We start from the raw sequence: 27,968 nt of genomic DNA on the forward strand, positions 1-27,968 counted from the left end.
AGAAGAAATTCCTCCTCATCTCAGTTTTAAATGGGCTCAGGATGTCCCAAAGTGCTTTACAGCCAATGAAGACTTTTGAAGTATAGTCATTGTTGTAATCTAGGGAAATACAGCAGTCAATTTGTGCAAAGCAAGATCACACAAATAGAATAAACCAGATACTCTGATGAAGGTTGAAGGGATAAATGTTTGCTATTGCACCTCCCTGCTCTTTTTTGAATCATGCCATGCGATCTTTTACATCTACTTGAGAGGGCAGACGTGTTGAATCCGTGAATCTTAAAGTATGTTGTTTTTCAATAACTAGACGGAGGCTGTAAATTAACAATCAACAGGTGTTTACTGGTGGAGGGTAGTCTAAAGACTAACAGTTCAGATGTCTGCTCAAGGCTTATATACAGGTGTGGTCACTGCCGGTACTACAGTATACAGGAGCTGTAAAAGTAGTTCTCTCTTAAAAGTACATACACTACAATTCCTCCCCTTTTAGATTAACAGTACCCACAACATTCAAATAACAGTTAACACTTTAACATGCACATTTAACTGAAATAGTCCATTTATAGATTCAGTCTTTGGGACGGCTTCCTGATCCTTTCTGGATAGCGCCTTTCCTAAGTGTCTTGTTCTTGGTGCGGAGGCGATTCTGGCCCTCTGTCGTCGGTTAGTTCATCAGTTTCCGCTGCTACTGTTTCTGGGGTAGATGCTACCGGTATGTCGGGTTCATCCCCAGGTACACGAGACATGGGGTTGACTCGTTCCTGTGACGCTAGGATCTGGTCGACATGGCGTCTCACAATGTTCTCCCCGACATCCACTGTGTACATTAGTGGCCCCTGCCGTGTGCATATCGTTCCGGGTTGCCATTTCTCTGTTTGGTAGTCGCGGGCCAAGACTGGTTGTCCTACATTGAAGCTCCTTGTCGGCTTCTCATTGATGTGCTGGAATTGCTTATCCTCAACATTTCTTCACACATTTGGTCTGAGCAAATCCAGACGAGATCTCAACCTTCGGTTAAAGAACATCATGGCCGGGGTCTGGTTGGTAACTGCATGTGTCGCATTTCTGTAGGCTAACAGAAAATTGTCCACCTTATGCTGCAGTGGAATGTTGTCATCGCACATGGCCCTTACTGCCTTTTTAAAGGTTTGTACGAACCTCTCAGCCAATCCATTTGTGGCTGGATGATACGGGGCGGATGTGTAATGCCTTACCCCATTCCTTCTCATAAATTTCCGAAACTCTTCGGACACAAACTGTGGTCCGTTATCAGAGCAAATCTGCTCTGGCAAGCCGTTCTTGGCAAATATGGTCCGTAGGACTGCAATCGTTTTCTCCATGGTGGTGGATGACATTTTGATCACCTCAGGCCATTTTGAGTGCGCATCCGCTGCTATTAAGAACATTGAGTCCATGAATGGACCAGCAAAATCAATATGCACCCGTTGTCATGGAGAGGAGGGCCACTCCCATGGGTGTAGAGGGGCATGTGGTGGTGCATTTTGGACCTTCTGGCATCCTGAGCAGCTCTTTTTAGGTCCTCGATTTGTTGATCGATCCCCGGCCACCACACATAAGCCCTAGCAAGGCTTTTCATTTTCACCCCTCCCAGATGGCCTTCGTGAAGCTCATTGAGCACTCTCTCCCTTAACTTGGGTGGAATTACCACTTGGGATCCACACATCACTGTCCCCTGGCATACTGACAGCTGTTCTCTTCTGGATGAGAATGCTGGCAACAGTGAGTCGCCATGTGTTGGCCATCCCTTCACCATCAAATCATATACCCGAGACAGTGTTGGATCATTTCGGGTCTCCTTCTCTATATCCGCGTTAGTTACTGGCAAGCGTTCAATTATCGACGAATAAAGTATTTCGATAGGGTCCACTGCTGGTGCTTCCTCCGCAGTAGGCAGTGGCAGGCATGATAGCCCATCAGCGTTTACATGCTGTTTCGTGCCCTTATACTCTATTTCATATTGGTTCGCCCCTAGAAAAAGGGACCATCTTTGTAGCCGTTGTGCAGTCATCACCGGAACGCCCTTCTTTGGATTAAAGATGGAGACAAGTGGTTGGTGGTCAGTTAGCAAGGTGAACTTCTGCCCATGCAGATAGTGGTTGAATTTTTTTACTCCCCATACTAGCCTGAGGGCCTCCCTGTCAATCTGGGCGTAGTTGCGCTCGGCTGAGGTTAGTGACCGAGACGCAAAGGCTACTGGCCTCTCCAACCCGTCTGTGAATTTGTGCGATAGCACCGCTCCAATAACATAGGGTGATGCATCACACGCCAACCGAATTGGTAGTGCTGGGTTGAAATGGGCCAACACCTCTTTTGATGTGATCAATTCTTTGCACTTCTGGAAAGCTCATTTACATTCGTCATTCCACTTCCATGGTACCCCCGTTTTGCAGTAGGGTGTTCAGTGGGTGTAATACTGTAGACAAATTTGGTAAGAACTTATGGTAGTAGTTCACCAGCCCGAGGAACGACCTCAGTTGTGACACATTTTCCGGTGCTGGAGCCTTGACTACTGCCTCAATCTTTTGAGGGGACTTATGTAACCCCTCTTCATCAATAACGTGGCCACAATACGAGATCTGCTTCTGGAAAAACTGGCACTTGTGGCGATTAGCTCGTAGCCCATATTCCTTTAATCTAGTGAGCACCTTCTCCAGGTTGGCGAGGTGATCACTGTCATTTTCGTCCGTGACCAAGATGTCGTCCAAATAACACTGGGTCCCTGGAATCCCTTGCAGGACTTGATCCATTGCCCTTTGCCAAATAGCCGGAGCCGATGCTACCCCGAACACCAGCCGGTTGTATTGGTAGAGACCTTTATGAGTGTTGATCGTGAGGTATTGTTTCGAGGCTTCTTCTACCTCCATTTGCAGGTACGCCTGGGCCAGATCAATCTTAGTGAAGCGTTTCCCTCCAGATAGCGAGGCGAAAATATCCTCAATCTGTGGAAGCGGATATTGTACCATGTGAAGGACTGGGTTCACTGTCACCTTAAAGTCCCCACAGATGCGGACCTTCTTTGGTTCCCCAGGCGTATTACTCAACGACCTCTTCATTACAGGAATGATGGGTGTAGCCCACTCGCTCCAGTCCACTTTGGAAAGTACTCCTGAATGTTCCAAACCTTCCAGCTCTGCTTCGATGGCTGGTCGGATCGCATAAGGCACTGGTCTGGCCTTAAAAAACTTTGGGCTTGCATTTTCCTCTATTTTAATCATCGCTGTTATGCCTTTTAGTGTTCCGAGTCCCTCCTGGAACACTTCTTGTGCGTCAGTTAGCATTTTTGACAGTCGTCCAGGTGTGACTTCGTCATCCTTTTTGGCCTCAACCTTCAGTGCCTGTATGGAATGCCAATCTAATTGTATCTTCCAGATCCATTCACGTCCTAGTAGTGGTGGTCCTCCATCTGGCAATACATATAGGTCCATTTTTGGTATTTCCTGGCCTTTGTATATCACGTTCACCCTTATTTTTCCTTTGGGGTAGACTTTTTGCCCCGTGTATGTCTTCAAGACAATCTCTGTAGCTTTCAAGGGTATATGTGAGAATAGCCGCTTGCAGTCCCTTCGCTTTATGGCCTAGAAATTCAGTTGGTTGCGCCAGCCGGTAGCGCCTGAGGAGGAGTAGATGTCGGGCGCTAGCCGGCTAGCGGCCGGGCGCAGCGCGATCTGCGCCTCGCCCCAACTTCACTCAAGATTTAGCGGCGGCGCAAAGTGTTTGCGCGCGCTCAGCTGCGCGCGCAGATCCTGACGTCATTTCCTTGTGCAACGCCCTTTGTGCGCCCCAAACCGGAAATTCAGTCGCTTCGCCCCATTGTGCGCTTGGCGCCCCTAGCGACTGTTACAGTGGAACGGTGCTCAGTCGATGCAGGGCGTGGGGGGCGCAAATTAAAGGGCACTCCTCCTGCACTATAAAAGGCTGCCATTTCGCAGCACTCCTTGAGAGACGGATCTTTGCAGAGAGACCAAGGTAGAGAGCTTTCTGCTTTGGCTCATCACTCGGACCGGTACTTGTGGCTTCAGGCCACAGCTTTCCACTTGTCTTTGCCTTCATTGACATCTCATTGTTTGCCAGCATATTATAGGGGCTGCAATGGGTGTAAATGCTGGCTTTCTCAATTACATCCAAAGGGCTCACAGACGCCGTGAGAGAGTGGCAGCCCTGGCTAGACGGAGAGGGGGCAACAGGCATCGGCAAAGGAGGCCTTACCCACCCAGGGTATACCGCCAGCAGTTCTCCTATCTCAACATGTCTGAAGAGCAGTGTGTTCGGAGGCTGCGATTCCGAAGGGAGGTGGTCACAGAGATCTGCCACCTGCTTCGCAGAGATCTGCAGCCACAGCTGAGGTGCAGGACGTCTCTGTCGGTGGCAGTGAAGGTGACGGTGGCTCTCAACTTCTATGCCACCGGCTCCTTCCAATCCGCTGCTGGGGACATTGCCAACATCTCCCAGTTCGCCGTGCATTGCTGCATCCGCCAGGTCACCAATGCCCTTTTCAAAAGGAGACATCAGTTCATCTCCTTCTCCATGGCCCTTGCCAAGCAGCAACAGCGTGCAATGGGCTTTGCAGCATTTGCGGGCTTCCCCATGGTGCAGGGCGCAATTGGCTGCACGCATGTGGCTTTGGGCACCTCTGGAGAATGCCGAGGATTACCGCAACCGGAAGGGCTACCATTCGCTGAACGTCCAGCTGGTGTGTGACCACAGGCAGCTCATCCTAGCTGTCAATGCCCGCTTTCCAGGCAGCAGCCACGATGCCTTCATCCTGCGCCAGACTTCTGTGGCAGACATGTTCCAGGCCCAGCCTCACCCACGAGGATGGCTTATCGGGGACAAAGGCTATTCTTTGTGTACCTGGCTGATGACCCCGCTCCGTGCGCCCAGCACCCCTGCTGAAGAGGGACACAATGATAGCCATCAAGCGACCAGGAACATCATCGAACAAACAATCGGCGTCCTGAAGCAACGGTTCCGCTGTCTGGATCGTTCCGGTGGAGCCCTACAATATTCGCCGGGGCGAGTCTCCCATTTCGTGGTCGTTTGCTGCATGCTGCACAACCTGGCTATCCGCAGGACTCAGCCACTGTCACCAGAGATTGGAGGACCACCTGAGGAGGAGGAGGAGGAGGAGGACCAGCACAGGAGGGAGGCAGAAAGTGCAAGGGCCGCCCGTCGCCGGCTTATAGAATGTCGGTTCTAGGCCCCCTCTCAGGGAATGGCTTGTGCCAATGTCAGCAGATGAATGCAGCCGCTCCACAAGCCCTCAGCCGAGCAGGGCAACCAGGACTTAACCAAAAAACCATGCACAGTGCAATTTAACAACAATAATTTATTGAAAACCTCTGCCCTTCCCACATTACATCCTCATGTGGAGAAGCCCCCTCCAAAAACACAAAACTACCAGTCTCGGCCTTACAAAAAGAAAGAAAGACACCAGTCTCGGCCTTACAAAAACACAACAGGCATTTGAGCATACCTTCTACTTTTTGCCCTGCAAGGGCGAAGCCTTTCGCATCCTTGCCTGGCCCCTGCCGGCCCTGCAGCTCCTCCTCAATGGGAGCCCAGTGGCTGCAGCAAGGCTGGGGGAAGGCTGCTGAGGGGCAGATGGCGTGACGGCAGATGCCCTTGGGGGTCGGCCTGCACCAGCTCTGGCCTTGGAGTGGCCGGCTGCTGACTGCTCCAACTCTGGATGGGCGGCAGCAGTCTGTCCAGCGGCTCGTGGCAGCTGCAATGGCGGAGTGGCAGTGTCGGCTGCAGGAATGGTGCCAACCTGGCAGATCGCAGGTGCTCGCTGGTCGCCTGATACAGTGGCACTCGCACGGACCAGCACTGCAGCAGGCGCAGCAAACAGCTGAAGGACAGACTGCTGGGCTGCTGCTGTGCGGCGGGTGCCGTGGCGATGCCTGGCTGATCCAGCGAGGGTGGCAGCAGTTAGTGCCCGTGTGGCCCTGGTCTGTGTCCGCATGACAACAGCCAGTGAATGGACAGCACGACTGAGCACTTGGCTCGAAGCCGCCTGTGCTGCCGCGAAGTCCTGCAGACTCCTGGCCTGTGCTGCTCCAAATTGCTGCACACTCCTTGACAAAGACTCAATGGAGTCAGGCATCCTTGCCACTGCAGCCATGAGCTCATTGTGCCTGCGCTCAGCCTGGACGGCCATTTCCTCCAGGAGCCGCACCTCCTCTGCGCTCACCGTCGCAGGACTGGAGGCTGCACTCACCCTCTGGGGAGAAGTCCGCCGAGCTTCCCCACCCCTCCCGCGTTGCTGCAGGCCGCTGGGCCCCGGAGCTTCACTCTCCTCCGACCCTTCCCCCCGGCTCCCCTCCAGGGAAGACATGTCCCCTACATCGCCATGGGCTGGCGCGGCTGAGGGTGGCACTGATGGGCCGGCTTCCTCTTCCTCCTCCTCGTCTTCCGAAGGGCTGACAGTGGCAGCTTGAGGGCCCGCCTCCTCACCTGACGATTCACCATCTGAAAGCAGGAAGGCACAAGAGTAGCTTTGGAGTGAGGACAGGGCGGCAGCGAGGGAGGCATGAGTGCTGCCATTCACCGCATTGGTCGGACAGTGGCAAAGGATGCTGATCTCATGCGCAAGTGGAATGAGAGAGATCCAAAAGGTGATGCCCTTACCATTGGTGCCCAGAACAGGGTCGGCATCTCCACTGGCGACGGGGCCAATCAGCCGGCCTGCCATAATGCGCTCCACACGCTGGTCGAGGTCGGAGAGCTCTTTTAGGTCAGGACGGCCTCCCCCGGTCTCAGTTCGGTTGTGCCGGTTGTGCGCCACCTTGGCCTGCAAGAGAAAGGACGGCCTCTAAGTACAGTGTGAAGCCCTGATCTTGTCTGCACTGCCTCCCATGGTCGAATAGCTTGTACAGTGTGTAGCCCTGATCTTGTCTGCAATGCCTCCCATGGTCGAATAGCTTGTACAGTGTGTAAAGTGCTGAATGTGCAAGTGATTTTCATGCCAGTCCCATAGCTGCTGGATGAGGGCTGGCCATTAGGGCTTTCAGGTCCCTTTGCCCATAAAGTGAGGTGCACATGCAAGGATGAGGAGGACACTGGAAAGGGTACTCACCCTGACAACCCGAGTGAGGTCGTTGAACTTCTTCCGGCATTGCACAGGAGTCCTGGCAACCACGCTGTTGGAAGACACCCTGTTGGAGACCTCCCTCCAGGCTTTCCGGTAGGCGCTGGGCAGCGGCCTCTTGCCACCTTCTGGGAACAGAACATGGCGCCTGCACTCCACTCCGCCAACCAGCAGCCTCAGGTCACCGTCGCTGAAGCGCTGCGCTCTCTCCCTGGCCTTCTCCATAGCCCTGGGCGTTGTGCAGGTGAAGCTGAAGTGGTCAGGCATAGGTTGAGGGCTGCAGTGTGCAGGGCGTGGCAGGCAAACAAATCCACCCTCCCCCTTTAAGAGCTGACTGGCGTCAGAGTGTCTGCCATCAATCAAGAACTCACCGCACCGGCGCTGCGCCCGGCCTCGGGGGTATCGCTCAGCACCGCCGGCATAGTGCCTAAAGATAGTCGTGCATCACCTGTTTTAGCGTAGCAGCAACCTCTTGGGGCGATGCAACTGAATATCGGCGAAGGGGGCGCGACTTTGCGCCGGGCGCAAACTTTAGCGGCCGCCCAACTTTACCGCCCCAAAAGTGGCTATACTGAATTTCTAGGCCTATGACTGTTAGGGCTGATCCTGTGTCCAATTCCATTTTCACTTGGACTCCGTCTATCTTGAGTGTGACCCAGATAGTCTGGTGATCCTCCATTTTGATTACCTTTTGTAGTTTCAGACAACCCAGCTCCTTGCTTCCGGAGTCTGTATCGCTTTTCTGTTCGTCTGAACTACTGTCAATCACCTTATGTACCTTTTTGTACTTCTCCTGTGGAGATTTCTTGCTGCTGGTTTTCTTCCCTAACCTGCAGACTCTTGCTATGTGTCCTGCTTTTCCACACTGTCTGCACACTTGGTCCTTGAACCAACAATCCTTCTGGTCGTGTGTTGTTCTGCCGCAGCGATAACACTTCCCTGCTCCATATGACATTTCATTGGTGCCATATTCTTGCGGTCTCCGTTGTATCTCTGCAGCGCCCCGTGCAGCTGCTTCGTGTGATGCTGCCATGCTGAAAGCCTTGTCCAGCATAAGATCCTTTTCTGATAGAAGCCGTTTCTGGGTTCCTTCACTTTGAAGCCCACACACAAACTTGTCCCTTAACGTATCTGCTAGTCCCATTCCAGACTGGCAGTTTTTCGATAGCTTGCGCAGTTCCGTTAAATACTCAGCATTACTTTCATCTTGATGCTGGTTCCTTTTGTGGAACTTAAACCTTTCTGCTATCAGCAGCGGTGTGGGGTTTAAGTGGTCCTGTAGGATTTCCACTATGCTTTCAAAATCCTTATCCATTGGCATCTCTGGGGTTATTAGGTTTCGCAGTAAGCCATAAGTTTTTGCACCCATGGAATTCAATAAAACCAGTGCTTTCCTAGCATCTGGCACTTCATTCGCCTTGCAGTACACCTCAATGCGTTCCACATATGTCGCCCAATCTTCGACTTCATTGTCGAACGCAGTGACACTGCCACTCTTCGGCATCCCTGGGTGTGGTTAATCTGTCTAAAATGGTGTCTCCCGCGCTCTCCCTTCTTCTCCGCAGCTCAAATGGCGTCTCCCGCACTTCCTTTCTTTCCCCGCGGACGCTGCTCAGCCCTTGAGTCCTGGCTGCGCTCTGCGCATTCTCCTGTGCACCTCTCTCATTGCCGCCGCTCGGTCCTGAACCCCGGCTGTGCTTTACCCTCTCTCTCTTTTTGTTTTCCGTCGACGCCGCTCGGTCTTCAACCCCCGGCTGCGCCCTGTACGCTTTACCCTCTCTCTTTCCCCGTCGACGCTGCTCGGCCTTTTCTGTGCCGTCGGTCGGCTTCAGCCGCCGCTGTCCGGGAAGGGTCTGCGCTGTACCTGTTGCCAGTCTGTTGCTGGATCGTCGTGGCTGGAGAACCAAGCCCAGCTCTCAACAGCCTCCCCTGCGATGTTCACTTTCTGCTGGTTGACTGGGCGGTTGCTCGTGGACGACGCCCGTGCTTCTGGCCTCGACTTTCTTCCACCGCCCTCCCGGAGCGAATCCTTGGAAGGAAATGCAGAGTTGCAGGTAGATTCGAATCGACCTTGCCGCCACTGTTGAATCCGTGAATCTTAAAGTATGGTGTTTTTCAATAACTAGACGGAGGCTGTAAATTAACAATCAACAGGTGTTTACTGGTGGAGGGTAGTCTAAAGACTAACAGTACAGATGCCTGCTCAAGGCTTATGTACAGGTGTGGTCACTGCCGGTACTACAGTATATAGGAGCTGTAAAAGTAGTTCTCTCTTAAAGGTACATACACTACAGACGGGGCCTCGGTTTAATATCTCATCCAAAAAGCAGCACTACCGACAGTGCAGCACTCCCTCAGTACTGCACTAAAGTGTCAGCCTAGATTAGGTGCTCAAGTCTCTGGAATTGGGCTTGAATTAATGACTTTCTGACTCAAAGGCAAGAGTGCTACCACTGAGCCAAGGCTGACACAAGCCAATACATTTCATTAAGGCTAATTAATAATGAGTTTAAAATGTGTACATATTAAGGTACACATTTATGACTGAGAACATTCATACCATACTTACGACCAGACTTTGAAATTGTTTTGATGAAAAACTGGATGGTTTCAATATTCTACTATTGTTTAAGAGGCTTTTGAGCAATCTGCTACATGTTTTCTGTATATATCAGAGGCTACTAAGCCCCAAAGCTTTGAAAACCCCTTCAGGCTGAGACGGTTCATTGTACCTGTAAATGGAAAACTTCAAGTGGTGTTCTGTTGCAAAATTTCTAAATTCTTACTGCCGCCAGGGGTATTTGTCTCTTTTTTATTCAAGTTCTGTTTTATCGTGGTTGTATCAGACTGGATTTGTTCAAAGTCTGAAATTTCCAATTCCCTAAATGACTGAGAAAAAAAATAACTTGGCTGCTGTTTCACTTTCACTGGTACTTGCTGAAGATGTCGCAATAGTCAGGATTTTGTGTAGAAAAGAGATTTTGAATATCGATTTTTTGAAGGTTCATTAGCTATATGCTGACATCATAGATTGATGTCTCTTTAAACTGGGTCTCAGACTTAACTATCGGGGGAATCAGAACTATTGACTTTGGATGTTTGTGCTGTGCATTCACTGGAGGATTTTTGCTGGTTTTAATGGGATCCATCAATTCAGCTCTGCTTTAATTATTATTGTTATACTACTCACTGGAGAAAAGATGCTCTGATGTCAAATGTTGGCCCTGTGTTAGCACAGATTTCCCAGTCATTATATTATGAAATAATATATTTTTTTTAAAACGTGAGTGACTGACCTTTCAAGACTTTCGCTTCACCTTGGAGAAGGACAAATGGTCTCAAAGTTTCTAGAGCAATATCTGTTAGAAAAAAGACAAGAACATTAAATGATCTCTGTCGATGATGAAAAGGAATGCAAATGTTAAGAACATTGATCACTGCACGTCTGTGTTCAACCTTCTGCCCTCTGTTATATCAATACATTGAAAACATAATTTGTATCAGCAGTTGTTTCTTTAATTAAGATCTCTCAAAAATCTTTTTCATTGATTTATGCCATTAACTTATTGATTGGTCCCGTTGTGCTGAGCATGTACTTTCCAGTGAGATGAAATAGCTCAGAGCAAGATACATGTGCTGTTACTTCCGCTCTCAGCTAACTTCTTCATCTAAAGGGACTGTCTGAAGAGGGAAGCATCTCCTGTTGACCTGTGTGAAGGTTTTAAATGGTGTTGTGAGTGAGCTGATAAAAGAAATGGCTGCTTCATAAATGAGTATGAAGAGCCACTTACAGTGACAAATGCAAATAAAGGAAAGCTAAAGGACATCATATACTTGTGCAACTACCACAAATTATCATATAATATCATACCTTCAGATCTTATTTAGTTAAAAACATGAATAGACAATCAATCCTTCTGTACCTCGGTTACTGTTGGGAATATGCGTGAAGTTGCGAAATCTTATTCTTCTGATTGAAACAAGGGAACAATTACTGAGAGTAAACACTATAACAATGAACAACGTGAGACAACATTCCATTTTTATATTTCACACTTTGAACCCAGGCCTTTAGAAGCTTGGACTGGGATACTAATGGCATTTGTACTGCATGGACATTTTCATTTGGAAGTGGATGAAGAATTTCAGGACTCATTTGACTTATAACCCTCCATAAAGATCAATAAACATATATTTTAACTTATCTCTCTGTATGCTGAACCATTTGTCTGATGATGAAAATTAAAAATGTGCTTGCTCCTGGTAAGCTGGAACTCCTTGCACACAGTGTCCAGTTCAAGGTTATTGAAGAAGCTGGAAGTCAGGTTTTAAAATTGGCAATGACTTCGAACAATTTTGAAGGTGAAATCTTCATATGTAAACTGCAATCACTTTTAATCCTTTGGTATTCTTCTCTGATTCATGTGTGAGTTCCATTATAGTCTTATATTTACGTGTAAGACTAAAAGGCTGCCAAGTCCAGTTCTGTAGCTCCCGTTTTTTTGGTGCTACAGGTGCCGTTTTGTGGCCAAAATGGTGTCCGCAGCATGTGCACGCCCATCTAGCGCAGACGCTGGGACTGTGCGCCAGAGTTGTGCATAGTACACAGATTGTGATGTCAGTCAGCATGTAATGCTGATTTGAAGCCAGCGCTGCAATTTTCAACCTCAACACTGCAGCCAACACTCTCATTTAAGAACGCACAGCCGAAAATGTGTTCAGAAGCAGGAAGGGCCCCCCCTCCCCACCAGTACCATTTAAAGGGATCATCACCTGCTTTCAGGTTAGTTGCTGATTGATGTCTACTGGCTCTTGGTGAGTTTGTAGAGGTGTTTCTTGGTTTGCTGTCTTACTTGAAGTTGCTGAAGTCTCAAGGGTGTGTTATGCAGGTTACTTCAAGGCTTCTGCTCAGACCAGTTGCTCCCAGACATGGGTACTGTAGTTTGTATCCCCCTTGGCCTGCAGCATGATAGGGAGAACGAGTAGAGGTGACAGAGAGGAGGACAAGCTGCTTGAAGAGGGAGGAAGGGGAGAAGGGCTTTCAGCAGGAGGCCATATACACCCAGGATCTTCAGGGAGCACTTATCCTACCTCAACCTCAATGAGGAACAGTGCATGCGACGTCTCCGCTTTACTAAGGAGGTGCCACCTGTTGCAGGCAGACCTGCAGCCGCATAGCAGGGCAAGGACAGCATTGCCAGTGGCTGTGAAGGTGAGCGTGGCCATGAATTTTTATGTGTTGGACTCCTTTTAGGCTGTGTCAGGCGACATTTGCAACATCTCACAGTTCGCTGTTCACCGTTGCATAGGAAGGTTACTGAAGCTATGTCTGCAAAGAAAAGTGAATAAATTTCATTCTCTCTTGCCAGAGAGAAACAGGCAGAGCAAGCACGTGGCTTCGCCAGGATAGCAGGCTTCCCCTGGTGCAGGGTACCATTGACTGCACACATGTTGATTTGTGGGCGCCGCATATGAACTCTAAGATGTACAGCAAACGGAAAGGATTCCACCCCCTCAATGTTCAACTGGTGTGCGACCATACTTAGTGGATCATGCAAGTCAATGCTTGGTAACCTGACACCAGCCATGTTGCCTTCAATCTGTGGCAGTCCGCTGTACCATCTGCTTTTCAGCCCCCACAACAAACCAAAGGGTGACTACTGGTCAACAAGGGCTATCCACTGACCACCTAGCTCATGACTCCGGTGCGCAACCCAACCACACATGGGCAACACGCATAAAACGAAAACCATAGTGCCACATGGAATTTGATCGAGCAGACTATTGGGGTCCTTAAACAATGCTTCAGCTGCCTGGACCACTCTGGAGGAGCCCTGCAGTCCTCGCCAGAAGTCTGCAGGGCTCCTCCATGGTTGGCTATATGCTGCATAACTTCACCATCATGAGGGCACAGCCCTTGCCACCACGTACATGGTGAAGAGCTGAGAAGGAGAAGAAGGAGGAGGAGGAACAGGAAGAGGAAGAGGAGGGGATGAGGAAGGGTGGAGGCAACCAAGATCCAGATCTACTCATCCGACTGTAATACCAGTGAATGCAACCCCAATTCCCCATTCACCCACAGTCCCTCACCTTACCTCTGTTATGGGCCTTCGCAGTTTCCTCTTGGCCACAATGCTACAATAAAAGCCAGCATGAAACAAACATTCCAAAGCAACTTTATACACCAATCCATCTAATATTACATAACAAAGTCAACTAATCACCCTTGTGTAGCTCCTTAGTGCCTGTCCTTTGTGTGTCTTTTTCTGTCCTAGTGCTCCCAAGCAGTGCTACCCCAATGGCTGTAGCATGGCTGGTGGAAAGGCTGCTGACTTTCAGGGGGGTAGACTGCAGATGGCCTTGCACGATGATCTTGAGCTACTCTGGGCCTAGAAGGCTCAGCTGTAGACTGCACCACCTTGGCATGGGCGGCAGCAGTCTGGGCTGGCTGGCTGACAGGCAGCAGCAAGGGCACTGGCGGAGTGTCAGTGATGGGAGTAGGAATGCTGTCATCCTGAAACATTACATCAGGTTCATGCTCCACAGAGACACTGTCACTCCCCCGGGGTGGCGCCTCAGCAATCCTAGCAATCTGTTGGAGGGCAGATTGCTGGACTGCTGTGACACCCTGTAAACCCCTTTCAACATTGGAAACCGCAGCCATGATAGCCGCAGTCTGTGCTTGCCTGGCAGCAAGCTGAGCTTGCATGACTTCAGTCTGAGCGTCCACTGCAGCACTCAGATGTTGACTGGCTTTTATTTGTGCTGCAATGGAAGATGTGACATCGGCCATCAGACGCTGCATCATAGTTGAGTCCACAAGTGCGCTAATGGGGTTGCCCATCACTTCCATGCTGGAAAGGATGGGCTTCAAGCTCTGCATAAAGCCCTGTGCAAGATTGGTGCCAGAATCCTCCATGCTCCTTGACATTGCACTCAGGCTTTCTGGCAGGCCTGCCAATGCACCAAGCATTTCATTGTGCATACCCATCAGCATTCTTCTGTGGGCCGCTCCATCGAAGTCCTCATCTGCGTCCTGTGCAGCAGAATTCTTGTGCGACTTTGCCCTCTGGTGAGCTGGTACCTGCGCTACCATTTCCCCCTGCCCTGGCTGCAGGCCACTTGTGCCCGGTGTCTCACCACATGCAGATTCCGCATCTAAGCTATCCTCTAAAGTATGCAGAGTGTCAGTATCTGAGCTGGTGGCTGCGAGTGTGAAATCGAGTGGCAGTGCTGTGTCTTCTGCATCGCTGCCTTCTTCCTCTTGTATTTCCTGCTCCTCCACCAGTGCTTGGCCAGGTTGGAGTTCTTGGCTACCTGAAAGGAGAAAGGCACAAGGGTAAGGTTGTGGTGAGGGGAGGGGGGGAGGAAAGAAAGAGGCGCATGCTTACACCATCTGCAGCTTGTAAATCAGAAGAGATTGTGGGATGAGGGGGAAGTGGGATGTGAGAATGAGAATTAGGTATGAGGGTACCATCATCTTGCATTGTTTCAGCCCTGCCGCTGGCCACAGGCTCAGCGATGACGCCTCATTTATCTCCAGCACCGTCTCCTCCCTGGGAATCAGTTCATGCAGGCGCACCTGTCCCCTGCCGATTAGACCCTGCTGCAGTCGGTTGTGAGCCACCTTGTCCTGCAAGAGAAAGGGAGGTGTGTCAGTGAGTGTAGTGCAATGTGCCTGTCTTCGTTGAATAGCTGACAGTGTGTGCAAGCTGTGAAATGTGGGTGTGAGGCTTGCAGCAGTGGTAAGTGTGTGAGAGTGAGGTGAAGCTATGAATGTGAGGTCTGAGTTATGTTTGATAGAGATTATTGGTAGTTGAGCGATGGGGGTGTGGTGTATTTAGCAGTGTGTTAGGCTAATGGTGCTGATGGTGGGATATGGCATTTGAAGATGAATTCACTAACCTTGACCACTTCTTCCTGCACTGCATCCAGGTCCTCGGGGCTACAGTGCTTGTATTGATAACGGTGGCTATCTGCTGCCATTCCCTTCTCAGCCTTTGTCTGGAGGGCCTCTTGGCCCCTTATGGATAGAGGACACCTCTCCTACTCTCCACCTCCTGCACCAAGGTCTCAAGTGCTGTATCTGAAAATCTGGAAGCCCTCTCTCTGACATATTGTGCCATCTTCACCCTTCCTGTAGTTCACACACTGCTCTACAATGTCTTCCAGTACCTGCTGCAGTCAGAATGCACCTGCCCTTTAAGTGGTGCAGGCTAGCTTTAAGAAGTGCAGGTCAGCTTTAATTGGTGCTAGACTCGCATGAACTTGGGCCCCCTGCTGTGGTGTGCACCCTCTCAACAGCGCGTTTAGCACTGGACTGCATGCTGCTGTTATTTAAATTAAGTTTGCGTGCTGCCTGCATCGGAAGGAACAGGCGCAGAGAAGTTGCCCGTCGTGATATACGCACCTGTTTTTGGGCCTTACCGAATATCTTGGCCAAAATGTTTACCAATGAATTTAAAACAAAGCCCTCACTGAGACTTTCAGCTCTGCTATAATTATGCTTTGACACAAGTTTACTGTCTGTTTTCTATAGTATGATTGTTTGCCTAATTCTAAACTTCTTCACTGCAATGTCTCAAGTCCCTTATTGGAAGGATTAATTACTGCTTGCTTGATTAAGAGCTTCTTCAAATTTGTACCATCACAAATGGAGCTTAAACCTAGGAGATATATTCATACCTATATTTTTGCCATACCCAAGTTCCTAATAAATTGTACTTAGTTATCATCATCTTACATTGTTGATGCTGTATGCCATGAACAGGTTAGATTACATAGAAGAAATAACATAATTATAGCCTTATTAAGTAGTGTTTGTCTTCTGTGCCTGTTTGGTCTGTATACTAATGGGTCTCCTGTGGTACTCATTATGGTGAGTCAGAAGACACACTATTTTAAAATGGGGTGGCGGGGAGAAAGAATTAAAAAGAGAGAGATCCATTGAGCGTGATATCAGACGAGAGAATTAAAGATGCTAGGTAGGGCAGATTTTCCTTTATTGCACTCGGATTTAAGGATTGCTTAGGTAGAACAGATAGAGGAGAATCCGGGCTTGAAGGATTGCATGCCCGTACTGGATGCTGCCCAATGTTCCATTCATTTGAATTAATGAAAGTGCACTGAGAAAGATCAGGTGGGAAAGATTGCATGCCCATAAAGAAGTCTGCCTGATTGTCCTTTCAACAGCAGTCCTAAGGCTACCAGGCCATTCTGCAGCTGCATTTGTGTTTCCAACTCTGTTACCCAGCACAAGGCACTGTAGGAGGTGGGCCTGTGAGCTGGGTCTGTGGGCAGGCCATGTTAGTGACCCAGCCCTCCAAATTCGGGAGCCCTGGATAAGTGGGTGCACTGCACCTGTCCAGTGCTCAGGCAAAGAGGGAATGAATATCAGGGCCAATATTGGCACACACATCAGCTGGAATTTCCCATTTGTTCCCACAAATGTTTGGACAAATCTGAGATGGGCAGTAAAGGGAGCAAAACTGGACGTGGAAACTGGGATGGCACCATGGTGGGTCAGGGTGGTAGGCAAAGGTCCTGTTCCTACCTTGTTGGGAGAGGAAGAGAGAAATCCAACTCTTTGTGCCCAGCCTTAAGGCTGCCAGCCATGCTACACTGTAGGAAGCACCCAAGGCTGGCCACATTACATTTTTCAGGTACTCCCAAGTGGGATCCTGGGAAGATGCCAGGGAGCTCACCAAAAGTATTTAAATAGCTAGAAATCTGCGAGAGTAAGAGGCGTTATGCCAAGCAGAAGATCTAGACAAACCAGAGTTTCTCTTCCACTACAACGAGGATTAGGTGGAAATATAATTAATACAAATAATGAAATATCATATTTCCAGTGCTGCTTCTATTTGAAAATAAAACAAGAATAACTGTATGTTTATCCAAAGTATAGGACTACTTACTGTATTCAAGTATAGAATTTGTGAGTGATGATATAGAATGAAACAACTATATTTAAACAAATTACGGAGCATATAATACATCTTATAATTAAATTAAATGTCATTTATAGTACGTATAGTACGAATACATTTTTTTTCCAATATGGTGTTATTAAATTAGTTACAAAATTATTTATTGTAAATATAATTAAAATGAGAGCTATTTATATTAAAAGTACTATAAATATGTATACCCTATTTATAATACACCTAATTAAAGTAAATGGATTATTTACAATCTACATAACACAAATTACTGGCGTTATCTTTTATTTCATTATTAATGACCATTATTTATAGTATTCTACTACAAATAACATGTCTCCTTATTTACTATTTGCAAATGAAAATAAAAGCAGTATTATGAAAACCATAGTGCTACTTACATTGCACGAGGAAGTGTATTGTTTTTGTATATACAGATGTCATATTAATAGGCTGCAGCTGGTCACAAATGTAACAGGGATCAATGTTCCTTGAAATGAACCCTAGTGGTTTTCTAAGAGTGTAAAAGACACAGAGAAATTTTTAATGGGGCACCAGTGGACAAGTCAAAAATGTCACACAGAAACTTTGCCTCTGGCATTCTGTGCTTCCTTTTTGAATGATATTATGCTGTGGAGCATCTGCAGCTCTTGTGTTCCTGGCATAAGAACAGAGGTCTGTCTTAAATGCTAACATTTTGTGGTGCTGATCTGGTCCTGATGTTGTGGCAGACTCGCACCCTGCCACATTTCTTTGATGTTGAAGAAAATGGACTTTGGCATGAAGTATTTCATCTTTCATCAAGTCCACTGGTTTGCATGGTCTTAGACTGAACTGAATCCAAAAGCAAAAGCTGTTTATTTTATTGCAGCCTGTTAAACAGGGCAACAGTATTCCATGACTGGATGGACAGAGGCTTTGAAGTTACTTATGGTCATGGGTAAGCACAAACCTTCATCTTTTTTATATTTTTTATCTCTATAATAACTTTTCTTAAATCTATCCTGATCATTGTCTACACTGTGACCATCAAATCTGTCCAGCAAATTTTATTCTTCCTCCATGATTAAGTATCTTTGTTTTGCCCCTTTCTAATTAGTGATTCTGGTTATTTTCTACTTAATTATTCTATTAATATTATAAAAATGTGTACGAATGCATACTTCAAAGAACCAAACATCTATGGAGCCATTTATCCCTCAGTAATACTGACAGGGCAGGACATCTGGCAGGTGCAGGTGAGTGGGTTCAATATAGGATTGCCAACTCTGTTTAGACCTATTCCTGCAGGTTTCATCACATGCCATTTGGTCACAGGACATAATCATTCATTTAACATTGAACAGCTTTCCTTTAAATGTCCATTATATTTCTTTCCCCTTTTGGGTGCTGGTCATTTGAAGTTGTATGCTGGCCATCAGAAGCAATCGGATTTATCACTAACTTCAGCTTTTGAGCTACATTTAATTAGTCTCTTTGTTGCATGCATGGTATGGCACAGATTTATGCAACAATGCTCTCTGCTTCATAATTCATGGCTTGGAAGATTTATAGCAATAAGTAGCTATCCATAGTGGACATGAGACACTGTTATGGGTAATAACCTTTAGAGATATTCTCCATATTGAAGCAGTTTGCTTTATGACTTTGGCTATATACTTACATGGCATCACTAGACAGAATATTCTGGAATACTTCTTACATTCGGGAGTTGAGAGTTTGGGCCGTCGGAGGCGTGCAGGCCCAAACTGAAACGTGGGAGTACTTTTCTCCCAGATTGCTATCAGCAGCGCCCAGAAGATCGATTATTCATTCCAGGAGACTCCCGGGCAATTCGGAAGGATTGGCAGCCCTAGTTCAAAGCAATACCTGCACCTGCTGCATCAAGCGCTGCCATTGAATGCACTTTGGGAACTGCACTCACATTCTTACTTCATTTCCCCTTCCTCCGTAGGTCCAGGTCAGCAAGGAAACTGTAAACAGGGTTACCATTGAACTTCCGCCAAAGGTACGGCAGCAGACCGGGTGAAATATGGTGGCAAAATACTGCGGATGCTGGAAATCCGAAATAACAACAGAAAACACTGGAAAAACGCAGCAGGCCAGGCAGCATCCATGGAGAGAGAAACAGAGTTAACGTTTCAGGTCGAAGACATTTCGTCAGAAATATGGTGAAATATGGTGTTGTGCTGCAGTGTATGCCTGTGTAAGAGTGAGTGTGTGAGTGAGGAAATAGGAGGAAGAAGGAATATTAGGAGAAGCATAATACTGGTCCTGAATTTGGGACTGGCTTCATCTTCCCCTCAATCGCATTATGGATTTCAGCTTAAGGCTCTGTAGTTACTGAGAACTCTTCTCGTGTGCTCATTGTATTTGTTGAGAGGAATGCTGGACAGTCTTACCACAGCAGTTTTCCTCAGGTTTTACAAAAACCCTATTTTGAAAAGTGTGAAGTGCGGCTTCATGAAATTGAAGAGGGAGTGAAGGAATGATAGGAAGAAACAAATGATGATATTACCGTGAAAAGTGCACAATTTGGCTTCATGAGCATAAGTGGTGTACTGGTCTTGATCTGCTGAATGCCAGTTTTGATAGTTATTCTGTTGACTCCTTGGTTTTCTGAGATCTTGCATGCTGCCTGCGGGCATTTGAAAATCCCACTCCTGTGATTTTCTATCTTTTCTTTTTAACAGCTCTCTGATACTTCAAACTAGGGGTCATTTTTCATGTATGAGTGTTGCCAAGCAATTCGAATATGAGGAGAAACAAAGCTGAGCCTAATTGTGTCCTGACCCGATGTTCACACACGAACACACTCCCCCTTGGGAACACTGGATAGTGAGCAGGAGTGGAAACCTTGGCTGATATACTTCCCCGCCATGGGACAGGGTGGGGGCGGCAGGCATTAAGGTTACTGAGGGGGCGCTGGCCTCCCACCAAAGTTACAATGGGGGAAGTGGGAAAAATCCCTGCAAAATTTCATAGCCACTGTTCTTTAAGTACAAAATGCGCTTTGTGTATCACATGATGCCTTTCTGTTCAATTAAAAATTATACAAAGTATAACCACATGTATTCTATTTAAAAAGTTTAATAAAGCCTGCATTTAGAAAATGATAATTTTCCAACATACACACATAGATAATATTTAAACAAAATATTTCATTTTTTTTGCAGAAATAGGAATACACACGATTAAGAAGACAATTCAAGCTCAACTCATCCTATTGAGTCATAAACTACAAAAAGGTTGCATTACTCTTAATTCTTTGTAGCTTGCCACAGTCCTCGTTTAGGGCAGGACAGCACTACAGGGGCTGAGGCAGGCGTACACAACAGATAGACAATCCATGCGGAAAAGATTCATGAAAGTGCAGTCAAACTGCCTAGCTGTTAATGGTGGAGAGATCTTGTTGAATGGTATATGGATCCCACTTTGCCTTTCACCCTGCGATAACTACAGTGTGTCCAACGGTCACAATCAATCAGCCCATCTGATAAGTCGTCAGAATCTCTGAAGTGTTAAATTCCCCTTCTCAGAAGAGTTTAAATGGGTGAAAGGATAGAGAGAAAAGAGAATGTATTTAGCCTCCATGGGCCCTGGTCTAGGCCTGCTCCAGTCAGATTGTGCTACCACTAACAAATCCTGTAGCGTTTAATCTGATCATCTGTACTCCAGTTTTCATGCTGTGTTTTCTTCATAGTCCCCTGTACTAGTTCCAGCCTGTGACTGTGTGATAAGATGCTGGAAATTTAGTCATCATCTGTGGTGTTAGAGAGCCCAGAGAACAGCTTATGATATTCCCATAACCTTACATTAGATATGGACAGTGCCAACTACTATAACGATTACATCCTGTACATTGCTAGTTTTTTTAAAAAAAAGGTTAGCTTTAAGAGATTATTTTAAATCAAGAGCATTGCAACTTGGTGATTTACAATGAGGTGCACAGATCCAGGCAGCTTGGCTGAATCTAAGAATATAGAACCAGAAATAAGATGAGCAGTATTACAAACCGAGCAGACCTGTGACTTGTACAGCAATAAATAATGGAGCTGTGATTTTCTGAAATGGATGGGCCTATCTGGAAACCAATGCATGTTACTATCTATTTTGTTCAGTAACACGGTAGCTATTTATATAAAGCTATGCCACAAATTCATTTTTTCGCATTGAAGTACTAAGATTACCAGACGAGACAGTAGTTACATCCTCATACTGTATCATACCCAAGGATAATTTGAAACCTTTAAAATAAATAATGCAATGTAAGCAATTTTATTTTCTGCAATCAACTAAACAACAACAACTTGTATTTATAGAACGCCTTTAATCTAGTAAAACCTCCCAAGGCACTTCACAGGAGCGTTATCGGACAACATTTAACAATGAACTGCATAAGGAGATAATATGTGACCAAAAGAAGTAGATTTTAAGAAGCATCTTAAAGGAATAGAGAGAGACGGAGCGGTTTAGGGAGGGAATTTCAGAGCTTATGGCCTAGACAGCAGAAGGCATGGCCGCCTAAATAACGTTGCATTTTTTTAGCACCTTTAAAGCAATGAGATGTCTCAAGGCATTTCACATGAAACAACAGATGAACGGCAGTAGAATTAAAGCTCCAATTTTAACTGCTTGGATGCATTCAGGGAGGGCGGGCAGGAATCCTCCGTGGATAGCTGAACGTGGCAATGCACAATGCAAAGGAGAGAATCAAGACTGGGGAGGAAATTTAACATCATTGCCTTCACCCAAGCAAGTGCAGGGGGCCCTGGAGGTCAGTGGCGGAGGCAGCAACAACACTGGGTGGCCAGGCGAGGAAGCCGCTATCTCCCATGGTATCCCTTTTATCTTTCTTCTAGGTCCTTCTCAGCATCAAAAGCTTCAGAGGAGGACAATCCTCCCAAAGATTCACCATCAAGCGCTCCATTCCTCCCAGACACCAGCTCAGGCATTCGCATCCGTGTGGGTTTGATGGGGAGTGATCCTGATGGCCCCATGGCTTCTATTTTATATATATACTAGCTGGAGTACCCGGCATTGCCGAGGGAACTGAAGAACCCTCTGCCATGTTTATAAAACTGTTCATAAAACTGTTGGGATTGAAGAACTCTTGCTAAGCACCCAGGAGGTGGTTGTTTAACTTCGTTTTTTGTGAATGGGGATCGCCAGTAGCCATATACTCCAGGTTTTACAGTTTCCCTTCTATGTGAATTTGGAGGTAGCAAGGAGAATTATAATTTTGCAATGTTATCATTGACATTAATGAGAGAGAGAGAGAGGGGGGAGGAGAGAGAGAGAGAGAGGGGGGGAAGGAGAGAGAGAGAGAGAGAGGGGGGGAAGGAGAGAGAGAGAGAGAGGGGGGAAGGAGAGAGAGAGAGAGGGAAGGAGAGAGAGAGAGGGAAGCAGAGAGAGAGGGAAGGAGAGAGAGAGAGGGAAGGAGAGAGAGAGAGGGAAGGAGAGAGAGAGAGGGAGGGGGAAGGAGAGAGAGAGAGGGGGAAGGAGAGAGAGAGAGAGGGGGAAGGAGAGAGAGAGAGAGGGGGAAGGAGAGAGAGAGAGGGAAGGAGGGAGAGAAGGAAGGAAGGAGAGAGAGAGTAAAGGAGAGAGAGAGGGGGGAAGGAGAGAGAGAGAGGGGGAAGGAGAGAGAGAGAGAGAGGGGGAGAGAGAGAGAGGGAAGGAGAGAGAAAGAGGGGGAAGGAGAGAGAGAGAGAGGGAAGGAGAGAGAGAGAGGGAAGGAGAGAGAGAGAGGGAGGGGGAAGGAGAGAGAGAGAGGGGGAAGGAGAGAGAGAGAGAGAGAGGGAAGGAAGGAGAGAGTGATGGAAGGAGATAGAGAAGAGAGGAAGACACCCCGGGGAAGGGGTTGGACTCAGAGCCCGGCCGCGGTGACCCAGAGCCCCCGTGCATGGCCTAGCGCCTCAGGCCCGGCCCAACTCACCTTAGCTCTCTCCTTCCCTCTCTCTCTCTCCTTCCCTCTCTCTCTCCTTCCCTCTCTCTCTCTCTCTCCTTCCCCCTCTCTCTCTCGCTCCTTCCCCCTCTCTCTCTCTCTCTCTTTTTCTCTCTCTCTCCCCTTCCCTCTTTCTCTCTCTCCTTCACTCTCTCTCTCTCTCCTTCCCTCTCTCCTTCCCTCTCTTTTCCCGGTCCCGCACTCACGGCAGGCCGCAGGCTTAGGCCCCGCCCACACACGTCATGAAACCCCCCCCGTGACGCATCATACCGTGGTTCCCCCGTAGGATTGGTCAACCATCACGTCACGCAAAGCTAATGCGGCCCGTCAATTGGTCCATCCACTCGTCAGTCATGCCGAAGAAGCTTTGTTAAAATGAGCGGATTTTGTCCGTTTTTTGTAAACTGTCTGAACAATTTTTGTCTGACCAAAAAATAAACACACCTAGAACATAAGAACATAAGAACATAAGAAATAGGAGCAGGAGTAGGCCAATCGGCCCCTCGAGCCTGCTCAGCCATTCAATAAGATCATGGCTGATCTGATCCTAACTGCCAATCCACTATCACAGAACCATCTCCTGCATCTAACAGAATTAGACACACGAAATAGGAGCAGGATCAGGCTACACGGCCCCTGGGCCCACTCCGCTACCCACAGGGCCATGACCGATCCGAACCTAGACTCATGTCCAAATTCCTGCCCGCTCCCCATAACCCTTAATTCCCTTTACTTCTAGGAAACTGTCTATTTCTGTTTTAAATTTATGTAATGATGTAGCTTCTACAGTTTTTTGGGGCAGCATATTCCATGGACCTACCACCCTCTGAGTGAAGTAGTTCCTCCTCATCTCAGTTTTGAAAGAGCAGCCCCTTATTCTAAGACTATGCCCCCTAGTTCTAGTTTCACCCATCATCGGGAACATCTTCCCTGCATCCACCCGATCCAACCCCTTCACAATCTTATATGTTTCAATAAGATCGCCTCTCATTCTTCTGAACTCCAATGAGTAGAGTCCCAATCTACTCAACCTCTCCTCATATGTCCATCCCCTCATCTCCGGGATTAACCGAGTGAACCTTCTTTGTACTGACTCGAGAGCAAGTATGTCCTTTCTTAAGTATGGACACCAAAACTGTACACAGTATTCCAGGTGCGGTCTCACCAATACCTTGTACAACTGAAGCAATACCTCCCTATTTTTATATTCTATCCCCCTAGCAATGAAAGCCAACATTCCATTGGCCTTCTTAATCACTTGCTGCACCTGCATACTAAACTTTTGAGTTTCGTGCACCAGGACCCCCAGATCCCTTTGTACTTCAGTACTTTCAAGTTTCTTGCCATTAAGATAATAACTTGCTCTACGATTTTTCCTGCCAAAGTGCATAACCTCACACTTTCCAGTATTGTATTCCATCTGCCAAATCTCTGCCCACTTACTTAGCCTGTCTATGTCCCCTTGAAGGTTTTTTATGTCCTCCTCACTCACTACTTTCCCCCCCATCTTAGTATCATCTGCAAACTTTGATATGTTACACTCGGTCCCCTCCTCCAAATCATTAATATAGATTGTAAAGAGTTGGGGACCCAGCACTGACCCCTGCGGAACACCACTAGTTACGGATTGCCAGTCTGAGAATGAACCATTTATCCCAACTCTCTGCCTTCTGTTAGATAGCCAATCCTCTATCCATGCCAGAATATTACCCCCAATCCCGTGATTTTTTATCTTAAGCAATAATCTTTTGTGTGGCACCTTATCAAATGCCTTTTGGAAGTCTAAATACACTCCGTCCACTTGTTCCCCTTTATCCACCCTATATGTTACTTCCTCAAAGAACTCCAGCAAATTTGTCAAACATGACTTCCCTTTCATAAAACCATGCTGACTGTGTCCTATTAAATTATGATTATCCAAATGTCCTGTTACTGTCTCCTTAATAATGGACTCCAAAATTTTACCTACCACAGATGTTAGGCTAACCGGTCTATAGTTTCCAGCCTTCTGTCTACTGCCCTTTTTAAATAAGGGTGTTACATTAGCAGTTTTCCAGTCTGCCGGGACCATTGCCGAGTCCAGGGAGTTTTGGAAAATTATTACCAATGCATCCACAATCCCTATCGCCACTTCCCTCAAGACCCTAGGATGTAAGCCATCAGGTCCAGGTGATTTATCCGCCTTGAGTCCCATTATTTTACCGAGTACCACTTCCTTAGTGATTTTGATCGTGTTTAGCTCCTCCCCCCCTTTAGACCCCTGTTTGTCCAGTGTTGGGATATTCTTAGGCCTAGAAATTGAGTTTGTGCTGCGCCAGGGCTTTAGCGCCGGAAGTTAGCGCCGGCGCTAAAGCCCTTTGCGCGCGCCAAAAATTCAGTAGCGCCGCGCCCAAACGGCTGCCGGAGCTACTGAAGGGTTTTAGCGCCTGAAAACTGGCGCAACGCGCCGCATTGCGGCACTATTCCGGCGCTGCGGCGCCCGCTGCGGTGCGGCAGGCTCGGGAAGTGCAGGCCTCCTCCTTCCGTTAAGGAGGAGCTGCCTGCACCCGGCCGCGGCCCGCGCAAATCTCATCAAAAATGAGCCCGGCACCTCGGACAAGTGCCGGGCTTGCATCTGTTCCGGGGGGGGGGGGAGAAGTCCGGGGAGGGAGCTGCGGACAGGCGGCCGGTGGGAAAGCGGCCGGCCGCCGCGCCTCCTTAAAGCGCCGGCGCAGACTCCGGCAACACTCGTTTGCCGGAGTCTTAGTTGCGGCTGCCACTGGCGAGGCGGCCGCAACTGAATTTCGGCTTGGAGCCGGGTTACCACGGCAACCGGGACGCTGTGCACACCGATGACGTCATCGGTGCCGGCGCAGCGTTACCGGTCTACCGCCACGGAAGGGCGCCAGGCAATTTAGGAACCGGCGCCAATTGCAGCGCTCGGCCCTCTAGCGCCGCAAAATCGGTGCTAAGGGCACTGAATTTCTAGGCCTTAGTGTCTTCTACTGTTATGACTGATGTAAAATATTCATTCAGTGTTTTTGCCATCTCCATATTTCCCACCATTAATTTCCCGGTCTCATCCTCTAAGGGACCAACATTTACTTTAGCCATCCTTTTTCTTTTTATATAACTATAAAAACTCTTACTATCTGTTTTTATATTTTTTGCTAATTTACTTTCATAATCTATCTTCCCTTTCTTAATCAACCTATGACACTCCCCTAATCATAAGCTTTCTTTTGATATAACATATGTGTAGGTACACTCTATAACTTTTGAGTTTACCGCACGCATACACACAGACAGACAAACTCATGTATTATATACTAGCTAGAGTGCCCGGCGGGGCTGAGGCTTTTTTGAGGGCATGTTGTTGTTGGAAGAGAGAGAGAGAGGGACTGGGGGGAAGAGAGAGAGTGACTGGGGAGAAGAGAGAGAGCAACGGGGGAAGAGAGAGAGCAACTGGGGGGAAGAGAGAGAGCGACGGGGGGAAGAGAGAGAGCGACGGATGGAAGAGAGAGAGCGAGTGGGGGGAAGAGAGAGAGCGACTGGGGGGAAGAGAGAGAGCGGCTGGGGGGAAGAGAGAGAGTGACTGGGGGGAAGAGAGAGAGCGACTGGGGGGAAGAGAGAGAGCGACTGGGGGAAGAGAGAGAGAGAGAGAGACTGGGGGGGAGAGAGAGTGAGAGAGACTGGGGGGAGAGAGAGAGACTGGGGGGAAGAGAGAGAGAATGAGAGAGAGGGAGAGAGAGAGACACAGAGATAGGGAGAGAGAGAGAGGGAGAGAGAGACAGAGACAGAGGGAAGGAGAGAGTGAGGGAAGGAGGAAGAAACCGGGCAGCCCAGATTAACGATGGCGTTGTTCGGGCCCACATTGAAGTGACGCCATGATCAAAGATGGCGCTATTCGGGCCGACATTGAAGTGCCGCCATGATCAAAGATGGCGTCATGAGGAAATTGCCGTGCCGCCAGGATCAAATATGGCGCTGTTGTTCCCCCACATTGAAATGCTGCCATGATCAAAGATGGCGACGAGCGATCTGGTTGGTGCTGACTGGGAGTGTGTGAGAGAGAGAGAGAGAGAGAAAGAGTGGGCCGCTACGGACTGCCGCGGCCGCTCACCTGGTGGCTTTGGGTCGGTCTCTGGGGCGGGGCTGTTGACGCCACGGGGAAGTTTTGTGCGCGGCGGCTCCTGGCACTGACTGCCGCGGCCGCTCACCTGCTGGCTTTGGGTCGGGCTCTCGGGCCGTGGGGGGGAAGGAGAGAGAGAGAGCCACCACTCCTCCGGTCGATGTGTTGCAGACCGACCCCTGATGAGTGCCCGATCAGCTGAGCCCGAGCCCTGCGGTGACCGCAACTCAACTCCCGCTAGTCTCCCTCCCGCCCTGCCAGCCTTTACCAAAATGGCGGCGATGGCTATGCTCGACCCAGTCCCGCGCCGCCAGCCTTTACCATGATGGCGGCGATCGCGGGGCGGGCCCAGTGGGAGGGGCGGTGCCTAGCTCGGGCGTGGCTGGCCAACAGATGCCCAGGCTTCAAGGCCTGCAAAAACGGTGAAAGGTAGGAAAATTATAGAGGTTAGAGAAAAGATTTACAAATTTATTAACATTTTTTAAAAACAATTTGTGTTTTAAAAGCAACTATTTTTTGCTGGAAATCTAGATTTGAAAAGAAACATGCAGAAAGTGGGAAAAAGAAATGAAGAGTTTGGAATCAAGATGGCGGCCACTCACCTCAACTCAGAAGCATTAGGCCCGCCCACACATGCACCGATTGGTCAACCGTCAGGTCACTGAACTGTGGGATTGGTCAATCGTCACGTCGCTCGATGCTAGGATGGCCCGCCTGCACATGCAATGAACCCGCCCCGACGCAGTGATTGGTCGATCGTCGGGTCGCTCGACTGTACGATTGGTCAACCTTCACGTCACTCGATGCTAATGAGCGGATAATGAGCGGAATTTTGAACGTTTTTTGGATACCATCGGCACAATT

This window comes from Somniosus microcephalus, chromosome 5 (genome assembly GCF_052327205.1).
Source record: "Somniosus microcephalus isolate GS21.2 chromosome 5, FLI_Smic_1.0, whole genome shotgun sequence".
NCBI lineage: Eukaryota > Metazoa > Chordata > Chondrichthyes > Squaliformes > Somniosidae > Somniosus > Somniosus microcephalus.